This window comes from Echinops telfairi, unplaced genomic scaffold, assembly GCF_000313985.2.
Source record: "Echinops telfairi isolate 266 unplaced genomic scaffold, ASM31398v2 ScPeMD7_2565;HRSCAF=3150, whole genome shotgun sequence".
Taxonomy (NCBI): Eukaryota; Metazoa; Chordata; class Mammalia; order Afrosoricida; family Tenrecidae; genus Echinops; species Echinops telfairi.
In genome coordinates this window covers 2,412,661-2,437,374 of record NW_022106463.1, presented here as the reverse complement: position 1 = coordinate 2,437,374, position 24,714 = coordinate 2,412,661, and positions in this window count along the sequence as shown.

Below are 24,714 nucleotides of genomic sequence, written 5' to 3'. Positions count from 1 at the left end.
TGGTTCAAGTCCCAAGTGTCAGAGGTCAGATGATGACAAGCCAATGAAAGGTCCAGAGCAAGCAAAAAGCAAAAAACGTTCTGTGTGCTCTGAGCTACATAGACCTTCTGTCCTCATAAAGATGGCCAGGCTTAAGAACCCAAAAGGGTAACTCTACTCCAAAATCAACTCCATAGCAATTAGTTGGTTTTTCAGGTTGTTTTGTGACTTTTGGTTTTTTCTTCTCAGCTTGAGAAAGAACATGTATAAAAAGACTACAGCTACCTGTACCCTTACTAATAAGAAACTGGATGCTTTCCCCATAGGGTTGAAAGTAAGGTAGCCTGGTTTCCTCTTCCTGCTGATATTCAACATGATGTTACAAGCCTTACCCAATGCAATGATTCAATAGAATGTGTAGATTGATATTGAAAACGACAAATAGCCTTTGTTTGCAGATGACAGGATTTCCTTAGAAATTTTTTTAAAAATTAAAAAAGGTTAGAGGAGTGGGAGAATAGCCTCCTAAAACGGAAAATGATTTTAACAAGGCCATAGGCTACAAGGTTAATACACAAAAGTCAATTACGTCCCTATAAATGAGCAATAAATAGCTGGAATTAGAAATTGAAAGCAGAAGGTTATTTACACGAGCATCCAAAAGACAGGTATACCTAAGTATAAATGTAACAAAACTAAGTCCCTAGTATGCTATATGCAGAAAAATGCAAAAGTCTAATGAAAAAAAGCAGTGAAGATATGAATCACGGCCCTAGATCAGAACACTCACTATTGTTAAGATACCAGTTCCAACTTGATCTAAAGATTAAGCCCAATCCCATTCAAAATTCCAGCAAGTTCTGTTGTTGATATGGACAAATTCATTCTAAAGTGTCCATGGATGTGCCAAAGACCACAAATAACAGACAATATTGAGCAATAACAACATTGGAGAATTTGTTTTTAAAACAAATTACAACACTACAGTGATCAAAACAGGATGATAGTCTAAAATGGATGTGGTGAGGACTGTACAACTCTCCTTGACGTGACTGGACTACAGAATTGCATGATACGTGAATTTTATGCCAATAAGATGGTTAGGAAAAAACCAACAGAATGGGAATGTTGAAAATATTGACACGTCGCTCAATGGAGCCAAATAAGGAGTACAGGAATAGATCCACGCAGATATAATAAAGTGACTTTGGCAATTCAATGGAGAAAGGAGACTCTTGCCAATAAAAGGTATTGGAACATCCACGAGCCCAGAAAGGAACAAAGTCAATGTAAATATGACAACACAAAATTATAAAACTTTTAGAAGATGACACGGGAGAAAAATGATGATGCCTTTGGTTATGGAGATGGGGTTTTAGACACATGAATAAAAACACATTCCAGAAAAAAATGTTAAGTTGGACTTTAGTAAAACTAGAAATTTCTCCTCTGAAGACGACATTGATAAGAAAACATAAAGATGAGGCACATACTTGGAGAATATGTTTGTTAAATGCATATCTGATAAATACTGGCATTGAAAATCGACAAAGAACATTTACAAGTCAAAAGTAAGAAACCAAGCAACCAATTACAAAACGGGCAAAAAAAATCTGAACAAACACTTCATCAAGGAAGATATACAAATGGAAAATAGCCTATGACAGATGTTAAAGGCCAAGTGTCATCATACAACTGCAAATTAAAACATCAATGAAATAGTGGTTGAATGGCTAGAATCCAAAAACTGAAAATACCAAAGACTGACAAAGAACTGTCGTTCATTACTGATCTCTCACTCATTCCCTACCATCAATCCCTGCTCATATTGACCTTATCGCTCTGGTGGCATCGTGGGTTAAGTGTTCAGGGAGCAGTTCAAAATCAATAGCACGTCTGTGGGAGCAAGCTGAGGCGTTCTGTAAAGATTTACAGTCTTGGAAAGCCGCAGAGGAAGTTCTATGCTCCCCAAAGGGTCACTGAGTCACTGCTAGTAGGAATGACAGATGCTGTTGTCATTTTAGAAGACCCTTTCTTATACAACTAAACAATTTTTACGTTGAAATTCAACAATTATCGAAAACAAACAAAAACAGGCGTCAAGCCGACTCCAATTCATAGCAACCCTATAGGACAGAGTAGCACTATCCCAAGGAGAAGTTTTATAGCAGGTGCCCTGGTGGCACAGTGGGTTATGGATTAGGCGGCTAACCATCAGTCAGTGGTCCAAAGGTGAGTATTTCTGCTCCAGGAAAGATGTGTTACCTTGGACGCCCACAGGAGCAGTTCTACTCTAACCTTTAGAGTCACTAGGAGTCAGCACTTGACAGCAATGGGAGAACGAGTGTAACCCTTATAGTCACATAGTGAGAAGCTAGTGGGTTCGAACCGATGAGCCCTGGGTTAGTAGCCAAGCGCTTTGACCACTGCACCACTATGTTTCCAGAAATGACACCGCTATGCCGTTGCCAAGTTGAACTAGCAATGCATGTACACACCAAACTGCACACGAATGTTTAAAAGAACGTTCTTCCCAGAGTAAAGAACTTGAAAGTGATAGTGAGTTCTGTCCTTCAAGAAGTGAATGGATAACTTATGTTCCCTTATACCAACCACTTGTCCACTTCCAAATGTGCTTTGTTACTCTAAACCCCCACATCCCCAGTCATTCCTTTGCATTTGCTCTGTCAATGCTCAATTTCATTCTGTCCATTTGCATCAGTTTTGCCCTCAAGGAGAGGGGAAAAACCACACACAATTATATAAATTGTTCAGAACATCTGACCGTCTCAAACCTCTCCCCTTTTATGCTCCATTTCACTGATGGTATCTCCTTTCTAATTGTGTGGGACAAATTCCTTGAGAATCATATTTGTGCCCTCTCTTTCTTAAATACCTGTCTGCCACAAACAGGAAATCACGTAGGCTCAAAGGGGGAAATACACGTGAATCAGCCCTTGGGTCAATCTCCTCTGACCCTAGACCAGGGTTGTGAATCCGCTTGTTGTCGTGGAGAGGGTATTGGAAAATGGATTATTGTAGAGCCGCTAGTTAAAACGTAACACCTTACCACTTGATCTCCCGTTGACTCATTTTAATTTTGTTCTCGTTTTTAATATCTTCTTCTTTCTTTTCAGTTGAGGTTTTTATCTGTTTTACTCTGTGACTATGGTTAGTAGTTTTGTTTTTGTATGTTTTTCTGCATGTGAAATTCAGGCTAGGTAAATCTATAGTGCCGTAACTGGCTTACTGATTTCTTGGAGGGATGACAGCGGTGGTTGGGGATAATGGAGAGCTCACAACAATAACTACAAGAAAGAAGAAACTGTTCTAAAATTGACTGCAGTGATGATTGTCCAACTCTTCTGAGCATGACTGGACTATTTAATTATACTATGAATGAATTATATGCCAATAAAACTGTTTAAAAAAAAGAAATGTATTCAGAAGCCACCCACTCCCCAGTACTTCCAACAAAGCGCTTTGGTTCCAGCTACCATCTTCTTCCACTTTCTTCACTCCCATGATCTTCCCCTTGGTCTCTGTGACCCTACACGTCCCTCCTGGAGTGTCCGTTTCCCCACCGACCAGCCTGCCGTCTCTCTAATAAGGGAGAATGGTCACATCACCCTCCAGCTCAAAGTCCTGCCTTAGTCCTAGTTCACCCCAAGGAAAGGCCAGCGTGCTCATCATGACCACCAAGTTCCCACGGGACTCTCTTGGACACCCTCCAGGCCCACTTTGAGAACACTGGATCCCCGGCCCTCTCTGATGTTACTTGAATATTTCAAGCACAGGCAAGTCAGGAATTCTGAGATGTTCTTCCCTCAAATGGCCATATGGCTAGCTCATTCTCTCCTTCAAGTCTTTGTTCAAAATGTTTATTTCTCCATGAAACATACTCCAAAGTAAACATGCATCTCACTTCCAGTCTCCTGACCTGCTCTCTGTTTCCTTTTTATCAATACTAGTTAGAACCTAAAGAAGCCCTTGGCAGCATCGTGGGTGAGGTATTAGGCTGCTACCCAAAAGTTAATAAGTTGAAAGCCAGCAGTCTCTTCAAAGGGGAAAGATGAGGCTGTCTGCTACTGAAAAGATTCAGTGTTAGCAACCCTGTTTATCAACTTAACGGCAATGGAGTTTGGGAGTTATTAGCAATCTTTATAAGGAGTTCTGGTAGAAACTGCCTGCTAACAAAAAGGCCAGTGGTTTGAATTCCCAGCTGTCCCATGGAAGAAAAGCAATGAAATCCGCTTCTAGAGATTTATAACCTTGCAAATCCTGTAGATCAGTTCTATGGGGCCTCTATGAGTTGGAATTTGACTCGACAACAAAGTGTTTTTGTTTTGCTTTGTTTCAACAATCAATTCTGAATCATAAATGTCAACTAGCTGTCATTGGGTTGATTCTGACTCAGAGTGACTCAATGGACAGAGTAGAATTGCTCCTGTGGCTCTCGGCGGCTTTAAACCATTACAGGAGTAGACAGTTTCAGCTCTTTATGGTGGAGTGATGGTGGGTTCAAATCACTGATCTTCTGGCGAGGAGCTTAATATGTAGCCAACTAAACCACCAGGGCTCCTTTTCACAGGGACCTGATACAGGCGACTGCGAAGGTCAATCTTTATAGGAGTGGACAGCCTCGTCTTTCTGGCAGTGACTGCTGGCTTTGAACTGCTGACTCTGTGGTTCGCAACTAAGTCACAGTGTCAGCAGAGCTCCTTTATCGTGGATTATTCCAGGAGCCCCGAATACTCAACTGTTGAACTTTTGACAGCTACTTAAAAGGTTGAAGATTTGATCCCACCCACCGAGAAGAGAGCTGAGTGTTTGTCCCCCTCATGAGTGCGTCTAAGGAAACCCCAGGAGGCAGTTCTATCCAATCGACTCAATCGCCTCTGACAAGAACAGCTGAAACAGCTGATCCTTCTTTTGTCTTTTCTTGACCATCTCTCATCCTTAGAAGAGAAGCACAAGGACCTTGATTATTTTGTTTACCAGCACATACCACATATCTCAAATAAGTGTTTGGCACATACAAACTATTTGAGAAATATTTGCCAAAGAAAGTAATGAATTATTGGTGCACCATAGATGCAACCCTCTACCTACTGCCATTGTGTGGATTCTGATCCACAGGGACCCAAAAGAGGGTTTCTGGGACTTCCAGGAGCAAACACACATGTCATTTTCCACCAGGCAGCTGATGCGTTTGTACCACTGACCTTGCAACTAGCAGTCCAACATTTACTCTACAATGCTACCAGGTTTCCTCAGAGATTCATTATGGTATTTTAAAAAGTGAGGCAGGGAGGCTATGGAGTCAAAATACTGGGAAGGTATTTTTCAAGCGAGCTAATCTCACTGTTTCAGCTTCCTCATTTGTTATTGTGAAGACTGAACTAAGGAATATTCATTTGAAACTGTAACTGAAATGCCAAAAGCTTTCAATAACTGAAACTAAGGGCATTGACATTGAGTGGATTCTAACTCCTGGCAACCCAGGACAGAGTAGAATGGCTCCATGGAGTTTCTAAAACTGTAAATCTCTATGAAAGAAACAGCCTCATCTTTCTCCTGCAGCATAGCTGGTGAGTTTGAACCCCTGATCTTGTGGTTAACACCAGGATTTATAAATACTCAATAAATGCTAGCTCTATCATCTTCCATTCATCTCAAGACGTATATAAAAGGTTATACCTATTGACAAGCTACCTCTTCTATTTTCTCAGCAGATGAACTTGGCCCCACCTAGTAGAAACAAGGAGCCCTGCTGGGGCTATCAGGTAAGCACTAAACTGCTAACCACAAGGTCAGCAGTTCAAATCCGCTGACCACATCACAGAAGACAGATGAGTCTGTGAGCTCCTGTAAGGATTAACATCCACAAAAACCCTAGATAAGGTTAGTATGAGTCCGAATCAACTTGATGATGGTAGGCTTAGTTTGTTTTTTAGCAGAAACAAATTCAGTGTGTCACACAAGAACTCTTTCGACTTCTTCCATCCAAATTCACTTAAAAGCACTGGTCCTGCCTCAGTCCCCTTTTCTTCTCAGCGGGAGGAAGTATCCCTTCTTCGCACACCCTTCCAATTGTTTGCGATTCATGGTGGGTCCTTTACCACAACTTTAGGCATGATTCCATCCCTCAGTTCCTTTTCCTTTTGATAATAATATTTTCTCTCTCTTCTGCTTTCCCCTCTCCTATACCCCTATACCCACATTTCCCAAGTTCACTCTATGAAAAACAATTTTAAAGAAAATACCTACTTTCTTGAAAATCAAGCACCGTTCTAAATGCCATGTTCTCTTTTTCCCCATTTTCCATGTAAATCATCTTAATGTAGTAGAAGCTATTGCCTACTTACCCTTTCTAATGCCCTAAGGTCTTTTCAACCCACTGCAACTCAGCATGCTTCCAAGGGAACTGTTAGCTGTTAGGTCCTAATGGTTACCATGCCAATGTGAGAGTGTTGCCTTCTTCTCGCAGTGGACAATGTGGCATTTGGCGATACTCATCACCCTCTCCTTTACTTTATTGGATCCCAGCCTCTTCAGAGTCTCCTCTGTTCTTTAAGACTTGCTCCTCTTACTGCACCTGTTTCCTCCCTTTCCTTCAATGGCCCATTCTCCTGGTCCTTGCCTTTTCTTACTCGGGATCTGAGTCTTCATGTGAGCACCCTTCACAACATATCATCTTTTGGATGTTGATCCTTACCTCTGAAAGGAAACGCCAGACCTTATTATCATTCAACTAAACAGATTTCTGTAGAGTTGATTCTAACCATCACGACTTCATAAGACAAGGTAGAACCATCCCATAGAGTTTCCAAGGTTGTATTCTTTACACAAACAGACTGTTAGAAAGACTTTACTGGTACTTTTGACAATTTTCTGGAGTCTGAGTGTAGACTAACTTGAAAATAAGAAGCTCATGGGGTCTCAGTCTTGAGGGTACTCCCACATATTCCTTGGTTTCACCTAAAAGGAACTCCACCAAATTTTCACAGAAGAGCTAAGTAAAATGTCCTCATCTTTTTTCAGTCAGGAGGAGGGAGAAAGGCGCCATTAAACATCTCCTTAAGTGAACCTAAGGAGGAAATTCATTAGGTCCCACAGTAGATCCTTTATCAAAACACTTCCCTCTTCTGGGTCTCAGTCAAGGAGGGCACTACTTGTCCAGTTGCCCACAGCAGGCATTTGGCACATATCCCAAATTCCTTTGTTCTCAGTCAGCTCTCAGCCAGTTACCAAGGTCTGTGGATCCGACCTCCTTAAGAGGCATTCAAACCCAGGCCATTATCTCCAAAGCCATTACCTTAATCCGGGCCCTTGCCGTTCCTCGTCTGGATTACTGCAACTGTCTCCGCACTGGTCTTGCAGCCTCAAATCTGGCGTGATGCCAGTCCTCACTCTGTACATTTGCCCAGTGGGCTATTTCTAAAACGTAAATCCGATCTTGTTATGTTTCTGCCTAAATCCCCTCAATTCCCCTACAGGTTCCAGGAAAAAATAGAAACTCACTAATTTAACCAACAAGGTCCTTCCCTATCTAATGGCTAAACAAATTCCAGCTGGGTGTCTCCTCCAGCCTCCCCACAACCCCTTGGCTGTGGAATACTTTTGTCCGTCAAGTGCGACCTCCTACTTCATCGCACATGCCCTCCTCCTTTCCCACCTGGCTGGCTGCTCCTCATCCTTCTGTAATGATCTTGACACTCCTGTCTCCACGATGCCCTTGTATCCACTACGACATCATGAGGGGTTATCACACTGGTTTTACTTATCTCCTTCAGGATCACCAATAGTTATGAGCTCAATTGCACACCTGCATTGTGTCATATACCTTTCACACTGTATTACCTTGAGTTCTTACAATGGGGCTTGCGGTGCCACTGTCACTTGTCCTTTAGGAGGCCAGCATGCTGGCAAGGCTTCCCAGAAAACCTGGAGACCAGTTGTCTTGGTTCCGATTCTGGCTGTGCATGTGCTAACAACATGATTTCCTAACTACTCACGCCCTAACTGCATAATGCTCAGCTATTTCTTTTTCTTTTCAAAGTATTCAAATCATTTTATTGGGGGCTTGTACAACTCTTATTACAATCCACACATACATCCTTTGTGTCAAGCACATTTGTACATTTGTGGCCAGCATCATGTTCAAAACATTTTCTTTCTACTTGAGCCCTTGGTAACAGCTTCTCATTTCTTTCTTTTTATTTTTTTTAGGGGCTCATACGACTCTTATCACAACCCATACATACATCAATTGTGTAAAGCACATTTGCACATTCATTGCCCTCATAATTCTCAAAACATTTCCTCTCCACTTAAGCCCCTGGCATCAGTTCCTCATTTTTCCCTTCCCTCCCCGCTTTCCCCTCCCTCATGAGCCCTTGATAATTTATAAATTATTGTTCTGTCATATCTTGCCCTGTTTGACGTCTCCCTTCACCCACTTTTCGGTTGTCGGTCCCCCAGGGAGGAGGTCACGTATAGATCCTTGTAATCGGTTCCCTCTTTCCAACCCACTCTCCCTCTATCCTCCCAGTATCAATGCTCGACTATTTCTTTCACCTCTCGATTTCCACAGCTGGTAGGGTGGTGGCTTGTGTGCTGCCTTTGAAGAAATGGTCTCATCCTCTCCTAAAATGAATACATTGAGGGCTTGACTATCAATGTAACTTGTATACGATCCAGAATTGGCCAAACACAGTCTTCTTTCTTTAAAGTCCGTGCTTCTAAAAACAATGCTGAAACTGCTTTATCACTGAGTAGATAAAGCTCTCTAGATGAGGGCATTGGTGAAGCCATTTGGCTGCTAACCAAAAAGTTGATGATTCAAATATGCCTCAGAAGAAAGACCACGCACCCGACTTTTGAAACTCGTTCATTGAACACTGTACAGAGCGCAGTCCCACTCTGACACACCTGAGGTTTCCGTGAATTGGAACGGACGGGAGAGCAAATGGTAACAACTGGTGAATATGGATTATTGACTTAATTTCTCATTTTAGCACAGCAAGACATAGCAGGTTCTTGAGAAATGAAGTAGAGACTTAATTTAATTGGGGGAATATTGACTTGGAGATAGAGGTATGATTTGTAGGTGGACATGTTGGATGTAAGACTTTGTAGCTGCCACAGACAAACTAAGTGACAGGTAAAAACTGGAGACTGGCCAGGTGGGAGGGGTATGCTTCACCAAGAAACACAGAATTGAAGGGAGGGGAAAAAAAAGTCAAGGCTGTGACCTTGGGAAAAAGCAACATTAAGGAATTTGCAAGGAGATGGAGACAAATATAGGATTGAGAAACTTAGAAGAGGCAACATTAAAAATGTTTCTATTGATAATACTATAGGCCATTATCAAGAGAAAAGATAAAGAGGGAACAGACTTAACTCCACTCTGCTCTCGGTCTTGACTCCCTCGTCCAGGTTACCTCCCTGAATCCAAGTGTCCTTAATAGGCTATAGGATAAGCAGGCCTCCCCCCATAAGAGCAAAACAACCTCTTTGCCCAGCTTGAGTGAAGGTACACTCAACACAACACCACCTGTCACAGAGGTTGCATGCTGATGTTATTGTCAGCCGACCTCGAAGTCAGCTCAGACTCACGGCGACTCAGCGCACCATAGTCCTGCACCATTGCCACCATCGCTGATGTGCCCAAGTCCATTGCTGGGGCCACTGTGTATTTTGAGAGACTCCCAGCCTAAAGGCCTGATCTTCCAGTCCTGTATCGGATGTGGTTATTTTGTGATTGTGTTACGCAGGCAAGCTGTGCATGAGACAGCTCCAACACCCCCAGCAGTCACAAGATGACTCGGAAGGGGATACCGATGAGCAGCATTGCCCATCCATAGGTGCTGCATCCATTTTGGTCTGGTCAAGTCACACTCATGAGACACGGTGTTGGCCAAATGGAAGCCATGTATCATGTATAGAAGCCAACTGACTTACACCTTTCACCCTTGAACAGCAATGGGTTTGAACACCATGGCTCCACTTACACACAGATTTTTTTTTTAGATCTTGCGATATTATCCTCGCACCATGAACAGGTTGTCTCTCCAGTAAAAAGTAATCTCTCCCAGTCCCTGCATAAGTCCCACCGTGCTTATTAGAGGATCTTAACCTTGGGGAGAGCCAGAAGACCCTTAGGAAGGACCGGGGGTGATGCTGGAAGCTCTCCCAAGGAGCAGTGAATCCTCATGGCCTTACAAGGAAAAGCTGAATTGCTTGATGGGTGTCACTTCTTGAGATTTGCTGCTCGAGGTTGCTCGCCACTTCAAGAAAAATGAATCCAGGGTGCGGAGCATTGTAAACTGAAATCAGGGTATTCATGAAGCTGTAGCTACAGCTCTGCCAGCAGGCTCTAAAACCTTGCTCTTTGCATTGTAAACTGAAATCAGGGTATTCATGAAGCTGTAGCTACAGCTCTGCCAGCAGGCTCTAAAACCTTGCTCTTTGCACAAAATATCTTGTTATCCTCTAATTCAAATGCCGCTCTTATAGGGTGCAGTATATGAAACATGGCCAGCAAGTTATTCCTAGTTAATTTGGAGGGGAGTGAAAATCCGTAGTGGATAGTTGATGGCAGGGGGCCAGCACCTCTAACTGCCATGTTGTTCAAGGGTCAACCATATGGCAGGTTACGTTGACCAGCATGATCATCCAGAAACTGGAGTCCAAGTCACCATCCAGAGTCCCTCACCTGCTTATATTTTGCCCTGCAAAGTCCAGTACTTCTGGGAGTCAGGAATCATTGAATGAGAATCTTTGCCCATGGACAGCGTGGACGGTATCCAGCTAGTTCAGAAATCTTAGCTCGTTTTCCCCGGTCAGCCCGTCAGCTCAGACACCTGCTCCTCCACGTCCACTCTCACTTGGAACTAGGTCAGTCAGTGGGTGCTGGCTACACATTACAAAGTCAGGAATATGAATGACTCTCCACCTGCCCCATTTCAGACCAACTCACCAACTCTTGAAAGAGAGTTGGATTTCATTCAGCAGAGAAAGGACAGGAGCATGAAAAGGCTGGCAATCTGTTTCTGAAACTTTAGCCAGTGTGTCCAAAAGAGGTCTCCATATGGGGAGTCCCACCCAGGGACACAAACTCTCCCTACATATATCCTCAATTCCTGAGCTCCAAGGCTGCCCCCAGGTCCAGGCTCCTTTATAACAACCCTTAAGTCCTTGAGGCAGGCAGAATGATGCCTCATTGCATATGCATGAGTGTTAGCATAAATGATTAGGCATGACTGATTTCATCCCAGCCCCTTCTTTCCTGAAGCTCTTCGCCAGGTGTGGTCTTGGGGTTCCCACTGTATTTGTCCATGGTGAAGGGTTGCCTGGCTCGTTGCAACAATAAAGGCACCTGCAGTGTTGGCGAATTCCATTTTTAGTTTTCCAAAGCCAGAGACAAAGGTTAAACCAGGTCCTGCCCCTCACGGATGCACATTGCTTAACTGGCTGAAGTTTCAGAAGCCAATGGCCAGTAGCTCTTTCTTCCTAGTCTCCCTTCAACTGGACCCTGAGGGGACACCTGTCCAATGTAGGTGACCTTGATGCCCTGTGCCACACTGGTGGCATAGCCATCAGCTTCACAGCAACGCATAGGCTACCACAGGGCAACAAGGTGAGAGAGTGGTAGGAGAAGGTGGAAGAGAATGGGGAGAATTGTGGTTTTTTTCTTCTAAAAGGCCACAGAGCCCACTTTAAAAAGCCTTACTGTCATTGAGGTGAAGCCGACTCACAGTGACCCTATAGCTCAGGGTATAACTGCCTCTGTGCGTTTCCAAGACTTCACTCTTTTCCAGAGTAGAAAGCTCCAACTTTCTCTCTAGGAGCTTCTGGTGACATTGAACTGCTGACCTTGCAGCTCACAGTCCAAACATCAAACAGAGGTAATCAAATATACAATATTTGGGTCATAGACTCGGATCTTCTGAAAGATCAGGATCCCTGTGGATGTGGATTACCGGATATATTTGTTTATTCCTTCTTGTCTTCCTTCCTGCCTTCTTCCTATTATTCCTTATTTCCTCTTGGTCCTGCCCTCTCCCCATTCCCTCGACCTCCCCTCCGGCCCTCCTCCGTCCTTCCTTCCTTCCTCAGAAGTTGAAGGGTACATGGTGGCTCAGATAAAAGGCCTGACTGTATGCCTTTATCCACTGTTTCTCCAGTGCATCACCACCGAGGAATCCCACCATGCAAACGCCTTTCTCAGAATCCTGCCCGACAGGCTCTCTGCATCTTTCTTGCTCCCTCAGTGTATAACTTCCTGCCATGGAGGTGAGTCCGACTCCTGGGGGCCAGTAAGACGGGGTAGAATGGCCTGTGAGTTTCGCAGACGATCACTCTTTCCCGGAGTCGAAAGCCCTGTTCGGAGTGGCGGGTGATGTCTGACCACCCAGCTCACAAAGGCAGCAGCCGTCTGCATAACCCACTTAGGCACCAGGGCCATGCCACACTGATGTCGGGTGCTGGGCAGGGTCTGGTCGGCCGGCTTAGTACGTGGGTGGGAGACCACCTGGGAATCCTGGGTGCTGTAGACGTCAGCACCTAAGTGGTTTGCAGCCAAATGTCCAGGCATCAGTGTCCACTCCGGTGGAAGGCTGCACTTTGGGGGGAAGTCCTCCTCTTCAAGGCCTTGGGCATACCAAAAATAGGACTCTGTCCCATGTGCGCTAGCGTCAGACTCTGTGGACAGGTAATTCTTGTGCCAGGAGACCCTGGGACCAGCCTTGGGGACCCAAGTGGCCCAAGGAGTGAGAGGCCCTTTCTCCCCTCCACCCCCAGGATCACACCATTTTCCCACACGCTGTTCTTAATGTTATGAGGAAGAGAGACATTAATAGCAAAAGAAACTTTCCATACTTAAAAAATATATATATGAAGCCCACCAGCTGTGAGGAATCCGAATCGGAGATGAGAAAGTCCCAATGCCCTAGGGGCCCTGTGCCATCCCCTGCGCGTCCATTGTCCTTGAGAGGCCGGGCAGGCTCGGTGCGGCTGGCGCCTGCGCAGGGAGGCCGTCAGCTGTGCCTACCGGATTGCAGGGTTGTTTGCTAAATTTAGTACCTGGTCCTTGGGCACTGCTTCTCTTTGTCCTGATTAACCTCCCACCCCCTTCCTCCCGCTACGCCTGGCTGCCGAGCGCGGACGCTCTCTGCTCTCCAAGAGGCAGGCTTTGGGAGAGCTCACATGGTCTTGCTCCAGCCTGGGATTCATGTGACTGTGTGTGTGTGTGTGTGTGTGTGTGTGTGTGTGTGTGCCCTGTTTTCTGTTTCATTGCGGTGTCTTGATTGGATACGGGGTGTTTGGCTTCTTCTCTTGCTTTCTCTCTGCCCGGACCCCAGCCCCCTTTTCAAATCTAGCACTCATCTGATGAGACAGACTGACAGTCGTGGAGACAAGACGCTTTTCATTCGTGTGCAGCGCGGGGCAGGCCTGACTCCGGGCCAGAGACACCAGCTTCTGCACGAACGCACTGGCAGCCTTGCAGCGGGAGTCACCCGGGGATTAGCGCATCCGCGCAGGGCGCCCAAGGGGAGCCCGGTTGCCCCCGGCCCAGGCAGGGCTCCCGGAAGAGGGCTGGGGCAACAGGAGCCTGTTCTGTTTCTCATCTGTTCCTTCCTGGGAACACCTTCAGCAGCCATCTCCAGAGGCTGTGTGTGCTCGAGTCCCTTCTGTACCTGTTTCTCCAATGACAGGACCGACAGGGCCTTATGTACCCAAAGCTCCCAACTGCACTGGTGCCTCTTCAGGTACCATTGAGTGCTCACATTGGCCACATGGTGTGACACCCAGCTGTCACCAGCCCTCGCCTGGGACTTCACCTGAGAGCTTGGATAACAAAGATACAAGCCCACAGCCAGCAAGTCAATTTGGACTTCCGGGGACCATGCATGGCAGAGTAGAACCAATCCTTTGGGGGGTTTTTTGAGACATCTTTAGAGCAATAGACAGTCTCCTCTTTCTCCCCACCATCGTGCTGGTGGATTTGGCCTCGCGGTTAGCAGCTCAAGGCCAAGAGTTCATTCCATGTGCTGACGGTCGCCTTCAATAAAAGCCGTGGAGAGAAGGTGTCTGCTATATAGTCGGAGAGGGATCTCTGACTTACCCACTTCAAGAAGACTCTTCATGTCCTTGCCCTTTCCTTTGACGTCACTCTGCCTTTGCGCTGAAATGATTGAGGGAGAAAGATGAGGCTGTCTGCTCTCTTAAAGCTTCCCAGTCTCAGAATCCCATGGGAGCAGTTCTGCTCTGTCCTATAGGGTGGCTACAAACCAAAATCCCCTGGAGAGCAGTGAGGTCGTGCTTTGGGTTTTGTTGGTTTGTTTTTTAAATAATTTAACCTACCTGAGTTATAGCACATTCTTCTCCACAATCAACTTTATTTGCTGGATGTGGACATGAGCTTATAAACCATGAAAACAGACTTCGGGCCTATTCTTGCACTAAAACCAACACAAAACAAAACAATCAAAAAAGAATCTTCCATGCCCTTGACGGGAGTCTACATTTGAAGACTCTAGAGGACGGAGCAGAATTTCTGAGACTGGGGATCTTGATTTAAATAGAAAGCCTCTTCCTTTTTACCTGGAGCTGCTGGTGATACAAACTGCTGACCTTGCAGTGAGCAGAATAAGGTATAGCCCACACTACCACCAGAACTCCTCCTTACACTAAACACGCAAAGCCAAGTTCACTGCCATAGAGCAGGTTATGACTCCTACGGACCTGGAGGACAGGTTAGAACAGCCCCTGTGGGTTTGAACTGCTGACCTTGTTGTTAGCAGCTCAACTCAACCTCATTTTGCCACTAAGGGTCTTTAGTACTAAAGGCTAACCAAGAACCATCTGTGTTTGTTGATCTGTTTTGCTGTACCTACAAATTCGATCTGAAGATACACTGAAGAACAGACCTTGTTCATAACACTCAATGGTCCACAGTGTGTGACTCATCCACACACACAAGCCCTCACAACTCTTTGACCTGAGTACCTCATTAACTCAAACATATGCCCCCTAATATTCTAAGAGACCCAAAGCATTGGCCGTCTGTACTTTTAATCCCAAAAAGATCCTTGGTACAGCCCCTTCGTCCACCCACGGCCATGGAGTTGGTTCCAAACTCCCAATAGGACAAGAGTAGACTACTCCTTAGGGTTTCGGAGACTGTCAATATTTTTTAAAAACCGTTTTATTGGCATACAGTTCACATATCATGCAACTCCATCGTTCAATCACATCAAGAAGAGTCATACACAGTCATCACCACAATCAGTTTAAAACATGGTCTTCATTCTTGCCCTGATTGTTATTGGCTCCTCCCCGCCCCCTTACGCCGCCAACCTTCCCTTGGAAGGGGGTGTTCAGGGAACCATTCCTCCAATTATGTTCGCTCTAGAATCTAGAGTCTAGATTTACCTCTCCTGGATTTCAGATACAGAAAATTGATTTTTAAAAGCCTAACTACAATAACAAAGTACAACATTTAAGAACGTCAAAGGAAAAGAATGCAGAAAATATTAAAAACTCTTTACAGAAGCAGACAGCATCATCTTTCTCCCGTGGAGCTCCCGGTGGGGTTAAACTATTAACTTTGTGCTTAGCAACCTGGCACTTTAAGCCACTGTCCCACCAGGGATCTTTGTGAGATCCTTGCCTCAATGTCTCAGGAAAGATTTGCTGACTTGCTTATAAGCAGTGGAGAATGTGGATGACTCAGACATGTCTTCAGATCTGGGGGACAAACACCAACAACTCAAATCCCATTCCCCATGGGAAATGACTAGCCTCTCCCTCCAGACTCCACAGGACAGCTGCTCTCCTGCCACAGCAACTGACCTTGCAGTGAGCAGAATAAGGTATAGCCCACACCACCACCAGAACTGATGATATTCCTAAGACAATGGCAACTTCTGCAACAAAGCCCGTGGCTAGGGTGACCACCACTCCTCTGGGCCGTCGTGACTTCTAACGGTTTCTGTAAAGGATCCTTGCTAGCATTGTTGGATAAGCATTAGACAGCTAACTGAAAGGTCAGTGGTTCAAACCCACCAGCTGCTCTGAGGGAGAAAGTTGAGGCTATCTGTCTCATACAGATTGACAACCTAGGCTATCCAAGATCAGGCTGCTACGAGTTGGTATCCACTCGATCGCAGTGGTTTTGAGGTAAAGGCAAGTCTAAGCAGTTAACCCTAGTACACTGATCCATGAAACTGGACCATGCATTTAGCGTGTTGATCTGCCCCAGTAAAATCCCATAGTTTTATCAGGACCATTAGGAGCACATGTTTTATATGGGGGTGGATAATGTTTTGTGTTTCGTATTCTTTTCTTGTAGAAAAAGGAAATGGGGGAAAAATGGACAGAAGAACACAAGTTGATCTCATGTCAACACACACACACACACACACACACCAAATCTCTTCCCCTTTCAGTGTGCCCTCAAAACTACCTAAAAGAGTCAGGAAGCCGCTGCTGATAAAAAGGTGCCATTATCCTCATGCTCCACCGTGAAAAACGATCATGATCATGCTTCTGCCAAGCGGTGCAGTGGCTGTCAACAGGTTGGAGAGTTCTGTGACAGCAAATTAATTGCCAGAGACAGTACAGACCAATCTGTGTGGAAACAAAAAAAGGGTAGAAAACAATACCTGGAGGTCACAGCTGAACATTGGTTCTGTGAGTTGGATCCATCAAGTCACTAGCATTTGGAAAGTGGTTGAAAAAGTGAGACACTCAACCCCCTGCCTTAGGAGACGGGCAGGAAATAGGGACATTAACCAAGTGAAACTGTGGGTGAAGTCTTTGAGCATCTTTCTTTTACCATCTTGCTTAATTGCCTTTCTGAAGACTTCCTTCAAGAGGTCAGTAGTTTGCAGCCACCCACTGTTCCTCGGGATAAAGAGGAAGCTTTCTACAACCGTAAAGTTTTACGATCTTGGAAACCCACAAGGGAAGTTCTATCCTATCCTATAGGGTCACGCTAAGTCAGAATCATCTCAATGGCAGTAAGCTTCACTTAGGCATTAGCACTTTTTTCTACCAAGCTGAACAGAAGATCTTTCTCTTGCTCTGCACAAAACTCAGCAGTGATAGCTATGCCTGTGTGCTTTTGGTCAGTAGACTTGGGGTGCCAAGTGGGGGAGAGCTGGCTTAGAAACTCTGAAGGCATTGCTGTGCGCAAGACATCACAAAGCCACTGTGTGCAACCATCTTTACACTTTTCAAAATCCCTTTGAAAAATCTTTCCAAGTCTTGCTGTTCACAGCTCATCTCCCCTTGCAGAGACATGCTGACCATGCGCACTGCACGGGCTGGTTAGATTTTAGGCCAAATGGATGGCACTTCTATGGATTTAGAAGTGGCGTCCAACCTGTCAATCAGAAGCCTGGTGTTGCTTCTTGGAGGTATGGCCTTTTTACAAGAGAGATGAGAACTTCTCTCTCTCTCTCTCCCTCTCTCTCTCTCTCTCTTTCTCTCTCTCTCCCTTCATTCTCCCTATTTACTGGGATTCTGTGTCTGCCTTCAGGGGTGGCTCCACGAGGGCCACTGGCCAGGGAGCCAATTTGGGAGCCGTCAGTGACCTGCCATGTCCCCACCGACCTTGGATTCAGGAGACTCAACCCCACTAACCTATGAGCTCCCTGCTTCCTGCGTCATCTTTCTGCATTATCAGCCTGCAGGGATGTGCGTTTAAAGAGACCTCTGGCTAGCTTTCAACCCAGGGGCTGGAGTTGAACTTGCCTTCTTGATAGAAAATTATTTCTGGATCTGAAGTTTGTTCTTACACATATATGCGTGTCACTGGTTTTGATTCTCTAGATAACCCAGCCTACCACAGTAAGTGCATGGACTATTAAAAATAAATTCAATATCGAAATCTGTTAGCCTTGTTCTAATGCACTGAAACCCACTACTGTCAAGTCATTCTGATTCATAGAGACCCCGTGCAGGGGACTCAAGGCTATCAATCTGAACAGAAGCAGACAGCCTCACCTTTCTCCCTCAGAGCAGCCAGTGGCTTTGAACTGCCGATTTTCAGCAGCCCACCCCGTTCTCCACAGCATCACCAGGACTCTTTCTGAATGCACTAGTAGTAGGCTACACATTAGGCTGCTAATTGGGAGGTTGTGTTCAGAATTGTGCAGAGACCCTGGTCATACAGCCAGACACTAAATCGTATGTTCCCCTTCCTCACAACGATAAGCATCTTGCAGGAACAGCAGGCATGAACAAGTGTCATGAAATGAATCATGCTTGCTCTTAGGCACAATCTAGTTGCTTCTGGCTCATAGCGACCATGTGTACAAGAGAACCAAACGCACTGCTGGGTCCGGTGCCGCCTTCAACGCTGTTCTTCTGTTTCAGCCCATTGTTGCAGCCTCTGTGTCTGTCCATCTCTCCAGGACCTCCCTCTTTTCACTATCCTCCACTTTACCAAGCGTACCTGCTTCCCAAGGTATCAGAGTCCACACCCCACACCTGTGGGGGTGGTCCCATTTGTGAGTAGGATTGTTTGCTGTGGTTGGTGGGTTTGTTGATAGGGACATACCATGAGAGCAGCGGTTCTCAACCTGTGGGTCATGACACCTTTGGGGGTCAAAGGACCCTTTCACAGGCGTCTCCTAGGACCATCTGAAAGCACATAAATATTTTACAATATATAATTACATATTATTTTGTGATTAATCACTATGCTTTAATGATGTTCAATTTGTAACAATGAAAATACATCCTGCCTATCAGATATTTACATGACGACTCATAACAGTAGCAAATTCACAGTGATGAAATCGCAAGGAAAATAATGTTATGGTTTGCGGGGTTAACCACAACATGAGAAACTGTATTAAAGGGTTGCGGTATTAGGAAGGCTGAGAACCGCTGCTGTAGAGTGTGTCTTAAACGGAGTCACATTTGAGATATAAACTGAGCAGGTTGGTTCCAGAGAGAAGGCTGCCAGCACAGATGGAGAAGGATGGATCCCAGGCCATGTGAAGACCACTGAGGAATCGAACTACAGAAGCTAGCAGGAGACAACGTCCTTCCTCAGATCCAACACACAGTGAGTGAGCTTTCCCATAGAGCCCGCATGCTCAATTCAGTCTTCTAGCCTCTTGAACCATGCGAGCATCCATGTCTGTGCTTTGAAGAGACCCCCTTGTGGCATTTCTGCCACCGTGGCGCTAGAACACTAGGATCAGAAGGACCTGCTCAGTACCAGCTGTTAGCAGGGGAGGGAAACCTGTTGAGTCAAGCAGGACTTCCCTGGGAAAGAGAAGCATTTGCACGGAGACTTAAAGAGATAGCGAAGTGGAAGGGGGAGGGCAGAAGACACGGGCAGAGGAATTAGTATGTGCAGCGGCTTGGAGCCAAACAAGACAAATCTGGAGACATCGGGGCAGCTGCAGTCAGGGAGGGAGGAGGGCAGATTCCTCATGGGGAAGGAGACTTTGGGTGAACCAGGAAGTCCTGGAATGTCCAGTTTAAGCTTGGACATCAGAACATCTAAAGGTTTCCCATTGCGGCTGGTCATGGTCAACAAAATAATGACTTTTCTGAAAAATAGGTATTTTTTTTGTCTCAGAGAATTATACCAGACTGGAGTTGAAAGATACCTTCAGGACTTTTCTAATCCAAATGCATGGATTAATTGGGGAAGAAATTCCTCCCTTGAACACACCCTACCCTGATTAGAGCACACCATTTGTTTTGCTACAGCTCAAATTGTTAGAAATTTCTTTAAACCCAGACCTGCTTCTTTGAAACTTCCACCCATATTTTTGCCCTCTGGAGGTTCATGGAATCAGTCTAATCCTTTTCCCATCTGACAGCTTTTCAAATATTTAAAGACAGCTATCATGTCCCCATTATGTCTTCTTTCCCTCAGGCTAAAAATCCCTAATTCTCTGAACAGTTCTTCGTGTTACATGATTGTAGACACTGACACCATCGGAGTATGATTCTCGGAAAAGCCCCAGTTTTTGAAGAGACAATAACCCGTATTTTTTCCCCCAAGAAACCTAAATACAGAAATTGAGCTGTTAACCGATTCTGCTTGTGGTGGTGGGGCAGGGGGGTGGGGTTGTTGAGTCCATTTCAATTCATAGGGACCCCAAATACAACAGAACAAACCCCGCCCAGTCTTGCACCACCCTCACAAGCGCGGCGTGGCTGTGTGTGTCTGAGCCTTTGTTGCAAATCGTCTGTGCCAAGCCGTCTTGCTGACAGCCCTCCTGTTTTGCATGGGCCCTCAACTTTACCAAGCACGATGGCCTTTTCCAAAGACTGTTCCCTCCTGACACGACATCCAAAGGATATGAGGCGCGATCTCACAGTTTTCTTTGGGAAATTTTACTTGCATGTGATGTTAGTTATATCATTCGGTAATTTCTGCAGCGTGTTGGATCACCTTTCTTTGTGTATATGTCTATCTATGTATCTATCTATGTATCTATGTATCTACCTATCTATCTACCCTGGTAGGTATATGCACGTGCTGTTGTTAGGTGCCGGTGAGTCAATTCCAACTCCTAGTCTCCAAGATAGCATCACAGGAAACACTGTCTGACCCTGGCCATCCTTACACTTATTATCATGTTGAGCCCATTGTTGCTCAATCAATCTTGCCGACTTCATGTTTAAGGAGCATTCTGACTGTACTTCATCCAAGACAGATTTGTTTGCTCTCCTGGAAGTCAATGGCACTGCTAATATTCCCTGCCAATACCCTAATTCGAAGGCATCAGTATCTTTGGCAAGTGTGTGACGATGCAATTTGTCAATTAGGTAATGGTGTGGTTAAAATCTCCCATTTGGTGCTCTTTTGTGGTCATCCTCTACTTTTGAAGAATGCTGAACTTCACAAATGACCCTGTCTTTAGAATCTAATAATGTCCATAAGAAACTAACGGTGTGTGTGTGTGTGTGTGTGCTTCTTATAGCATGCTGCAAAATAAGCATTTGATGACTGTTGGACTTTTCTCTATTTATTTATGAATAACTGAGGTTAGCTTCATTTACAAGATCTGGGTTTGTGCAACAACACACGGTTCTCAGGGAAACGCATGTGAGCACACCTGCCGACCTTGGAGGGCAACAAAAGTCAGCCGCGTGTCACAGCTGGCCTGTAGCTCTGGGAAACAGTAACCACAGAGCAAATGGATCCTCACGGAAGTGAGCCATGCGGTCCCCCACCTCCAGCACAAAATCTGACTCTTGCTATGAAACCCTGCCAGCCCCAGCTGCCAGGAGGCAGCCCAAGTGCCAAGGTCTTCTGGTCCTCTCTGGAAAATGCTAATTGCAGTACTTTGCCAGAGGAAGACTTTTACTGGGTTTCGATTTTGTCCTGATGGTCTCCATTTCACTTTCAATTCACATTTTACACCACATACTTATCATGCCTTTAAAAATAATCATCATGTGCTATCAAGCTTTCAGATGACATGAAGTTGGCCAGAAAGGGCTGTGTTAACATGTGGGAAAGGCGGAATGGGGACCCAAAGAAATGTGGGTCAACTAACGACACAGAAAGTCAGAAGGCGAGTGTAGTAGAAACTGGTAAAAGACAAGAACCACGTTCCTAAAAGCTCCCTGCAAATGAAAACCTGGGGCAGGCAGGACTGGCTGTGAATCAGCATTGTTCAAAGAGAGGGAAGGATCATGGCACCAGCATTCTGGCTGACCTTCTTCCGAGACAGAATTGTTTGTTCTTTAGGCAGCCCAGAGAAATGTCAAGATTCTTTGCCAACACAGTGCATATAAACTGGAAATGCATCTTTATATCATATTAAACTAAAGGGGAAAAAAGGCACCCCAGAATCCTTTCAGAGACAAACTGAATGACGGTGCATGGATAAATGGCTGTAGTTGGATTCAATCATTTGGCCTCTCATTTCCTCCCCTTTAAAGATTCCTGGTGATGTGGTGGTTCCAGGTTGGACTGCTAACTGACAGGTCATCAGTTTGAAACCACCAGCCAGCCACTCTGTGGGAGAAAGAAGGCGCTTTCTACTCCTGTACAGAGTTACAGTCTTGGGAGCCCGCGAGGCAGTTCTAGCCTCTCCATTAGGGTCCCTATGAGCAGGTATGCACTCAACGACAGTGAGTTTGATTTTATTTGGTTTCCTCCCTCGTCTAAATTTTTCTTAAAGTACTCTTACTCGGACTGGAATCGTTTGCATGGCCATTGGGTCACTGGATCGATCGAACAATTGTAAGTTCCCTGCGTGCTGTCCCATGAGCCCTGCAGCTGCACATGGTCCAGAGCTCAGTGCCCCTTCCTCGATCTGTTACGCCCCACCCTCTTGACTATCCACATTCAGAAGGCAAGCTGAAAAGGCTCCTGAAGGAAGGGCAAGTCAAGGACACCAGGAAGAGGGACAGCTTTCAAAGGAGAAAGCGCCTGGAGCAACTCTGGGATTCTTATTTTTTTCTCACAAGGGGGTCAAGAAAGCAAACCCAGAGATGGGAACGCTGAGGAAGAACATTACTACAAGTCCTATCGTGCTGGGTCGGCCTCAGACGCGGGGTGCTGAAAGGCAGAATGGAGGCACCTTTCAATGGTTCAATGATGAATTCGAAGCAGAGAAGCATGAGATCCCAAGTACAGCATTCCTCTCTCTTGCCGTTAGCACCCACGGACAGGTTAGCAATACTCACAGAATGACAAGATCTGCGTCTCAGCAAGATGCTTCCAGCAAGAGTTTAAGACCCATGAACATTTCTATTTTCTTAAAGCAAAGCTACTATTTCCCTGGATTTTATGAGAGGCAAATGGAATATGTGTGGTGTCATGATTTTAACCTTAGGCTGTGAATAGCAAGGTTGGCAGTTCAAATCCAACATCCACCCCATGGAAGAAAGATGAAGGGATGCATCGTCTGTCAAGACACACCGTTTTGGAAGCCCTCTATAGTTTGCTATGAGTGGGAATCAACTAGATAGCAGTGGGTTATATAAACATAGGACAATTGCATAATAATTGTGTGCCATCCATATATTAATAATATATAATTGTATGCATCATTATGATCATGGTCTTCATCAAATGTTGCCAAGTTTCCAAATAGCCTAAAAGAGATAGAAACCTCTTCTATCTGCTGGGAATGCTATTTTACATATTTTTTTCATTCTCCGTCATCAATGTTGACAAGGTTGAACATAACGATTTAAACCGTAGAATTTAATGAAGAAGCACAAACACCAGATGACTAATGACCTTGAAAACATTCCTCCATTTGCCACCCAACAGGGCCAATGAAGATGGGAGATGACTCCCATGCAACATCGCTCTTATCAAATGACTTCCTTCTGAATTATTGACTTGGTTCTGGACACTTACCACAGTTATCAGGTTGTGTATGTTCTAGATTCTGTGGTCCAGCTCTATGCACCTTCAAAGACCTAACATCTGCCTCTCACCTGCCGGCAAAGCCTAAACCTGCGGTGAGACTTTGCTTTCCCTTCTGCTGATTCTTCTCGTTGTTTTCAATGTATCATCCACTGCATTTACTGTGGGATCGGTACCAGTGGGGTGTTTAGCACACATATACTGGGAAGAAGGAAAATCAATTGATTTTGCATTCTAGAGTGGTCTGGGATTTATCAGAATTTTGAGCCAAAGATGTACAATTTCAATAGATTAAATCATACGATATCATTAAAATCAGAATGGCTTAAGAAGCACGGGGTTCTTCACATAACATGAAATTGGGTTTTTGCTGAGGGGTTTGGGGCTTCCTTGTAAAATGACAGTGTTCAACTGAAAGTTCTCTAAATGCCCCTCTTTTATGGGATTTTCTTCTTCATTTCCTAGAGCGGAGGTTGCCCTTCCTCATCTTTAATAGCCTGGAGTCAAATGAGCAGCTGACCTTGTCTAACATGTAGATATGAGCTGACTGGGCACAGTGTGTTGATGGAGCCCTGGTTGCCCTGGGGTAAAACACTCCTGCTTCCTACTGCACACTGTTGGTGCTGTAGACATAACCCAAGTATATTTTCCACAATCCACATTTTCAAGAATGTTATCTCTCCCTCTTTTCAAAACTGCATACGGTCCTGAAGTATTGGTGTTGCTGATTAAAATGCAGGGGAATTAAAAGCAACATATTCCACTGTCTCACAATATTCTTCAAAATCAACATGTGTCTCTAGTGTGTCCAGGGACTCTAGAGAGTCTGAAGAAGTTGATTATTCATACCAGCTGCTTTATGAGCCTGATACAGTTTCCAGATCCCCGACTGGTACTCTCCAGCCCATAGCAACAAAATCAGAAAACCGGGGAAGGAGTGATTTCTATCAAGACCAAACACCACCACTTTGGCCAAGGGTCTAAGCACTGTTTGAAGTTCTTGTTCCTTGTAAGAAGGACAAAAGCAATTCAGGAGACAGGAAAGTGCTGACAAGATCACCTGACCACGACAGGAGCTTCAGGTGAAGCAGACACGATGTTCTAGCCACAGACTTGAGGCTGTGCACAAGGGGGAACTACAAGACCCAATGGCTTCAACGATGCTGCGCTCTTGAAAATAATATTGTGAGGGTTTTCTTTTCAAAACAATTTTTTAAAGAGGGAGAAAGTTTCATCCCTCATCCTTTAAACACATCAGCAAAAGGCATGAATGAGAGAATACTTTAAGGAACCGAAAAGCCAGGAACACATAATTTCCTTAATTGAACTACCCCATCAATGAAGTCCAAACCACCATAGCG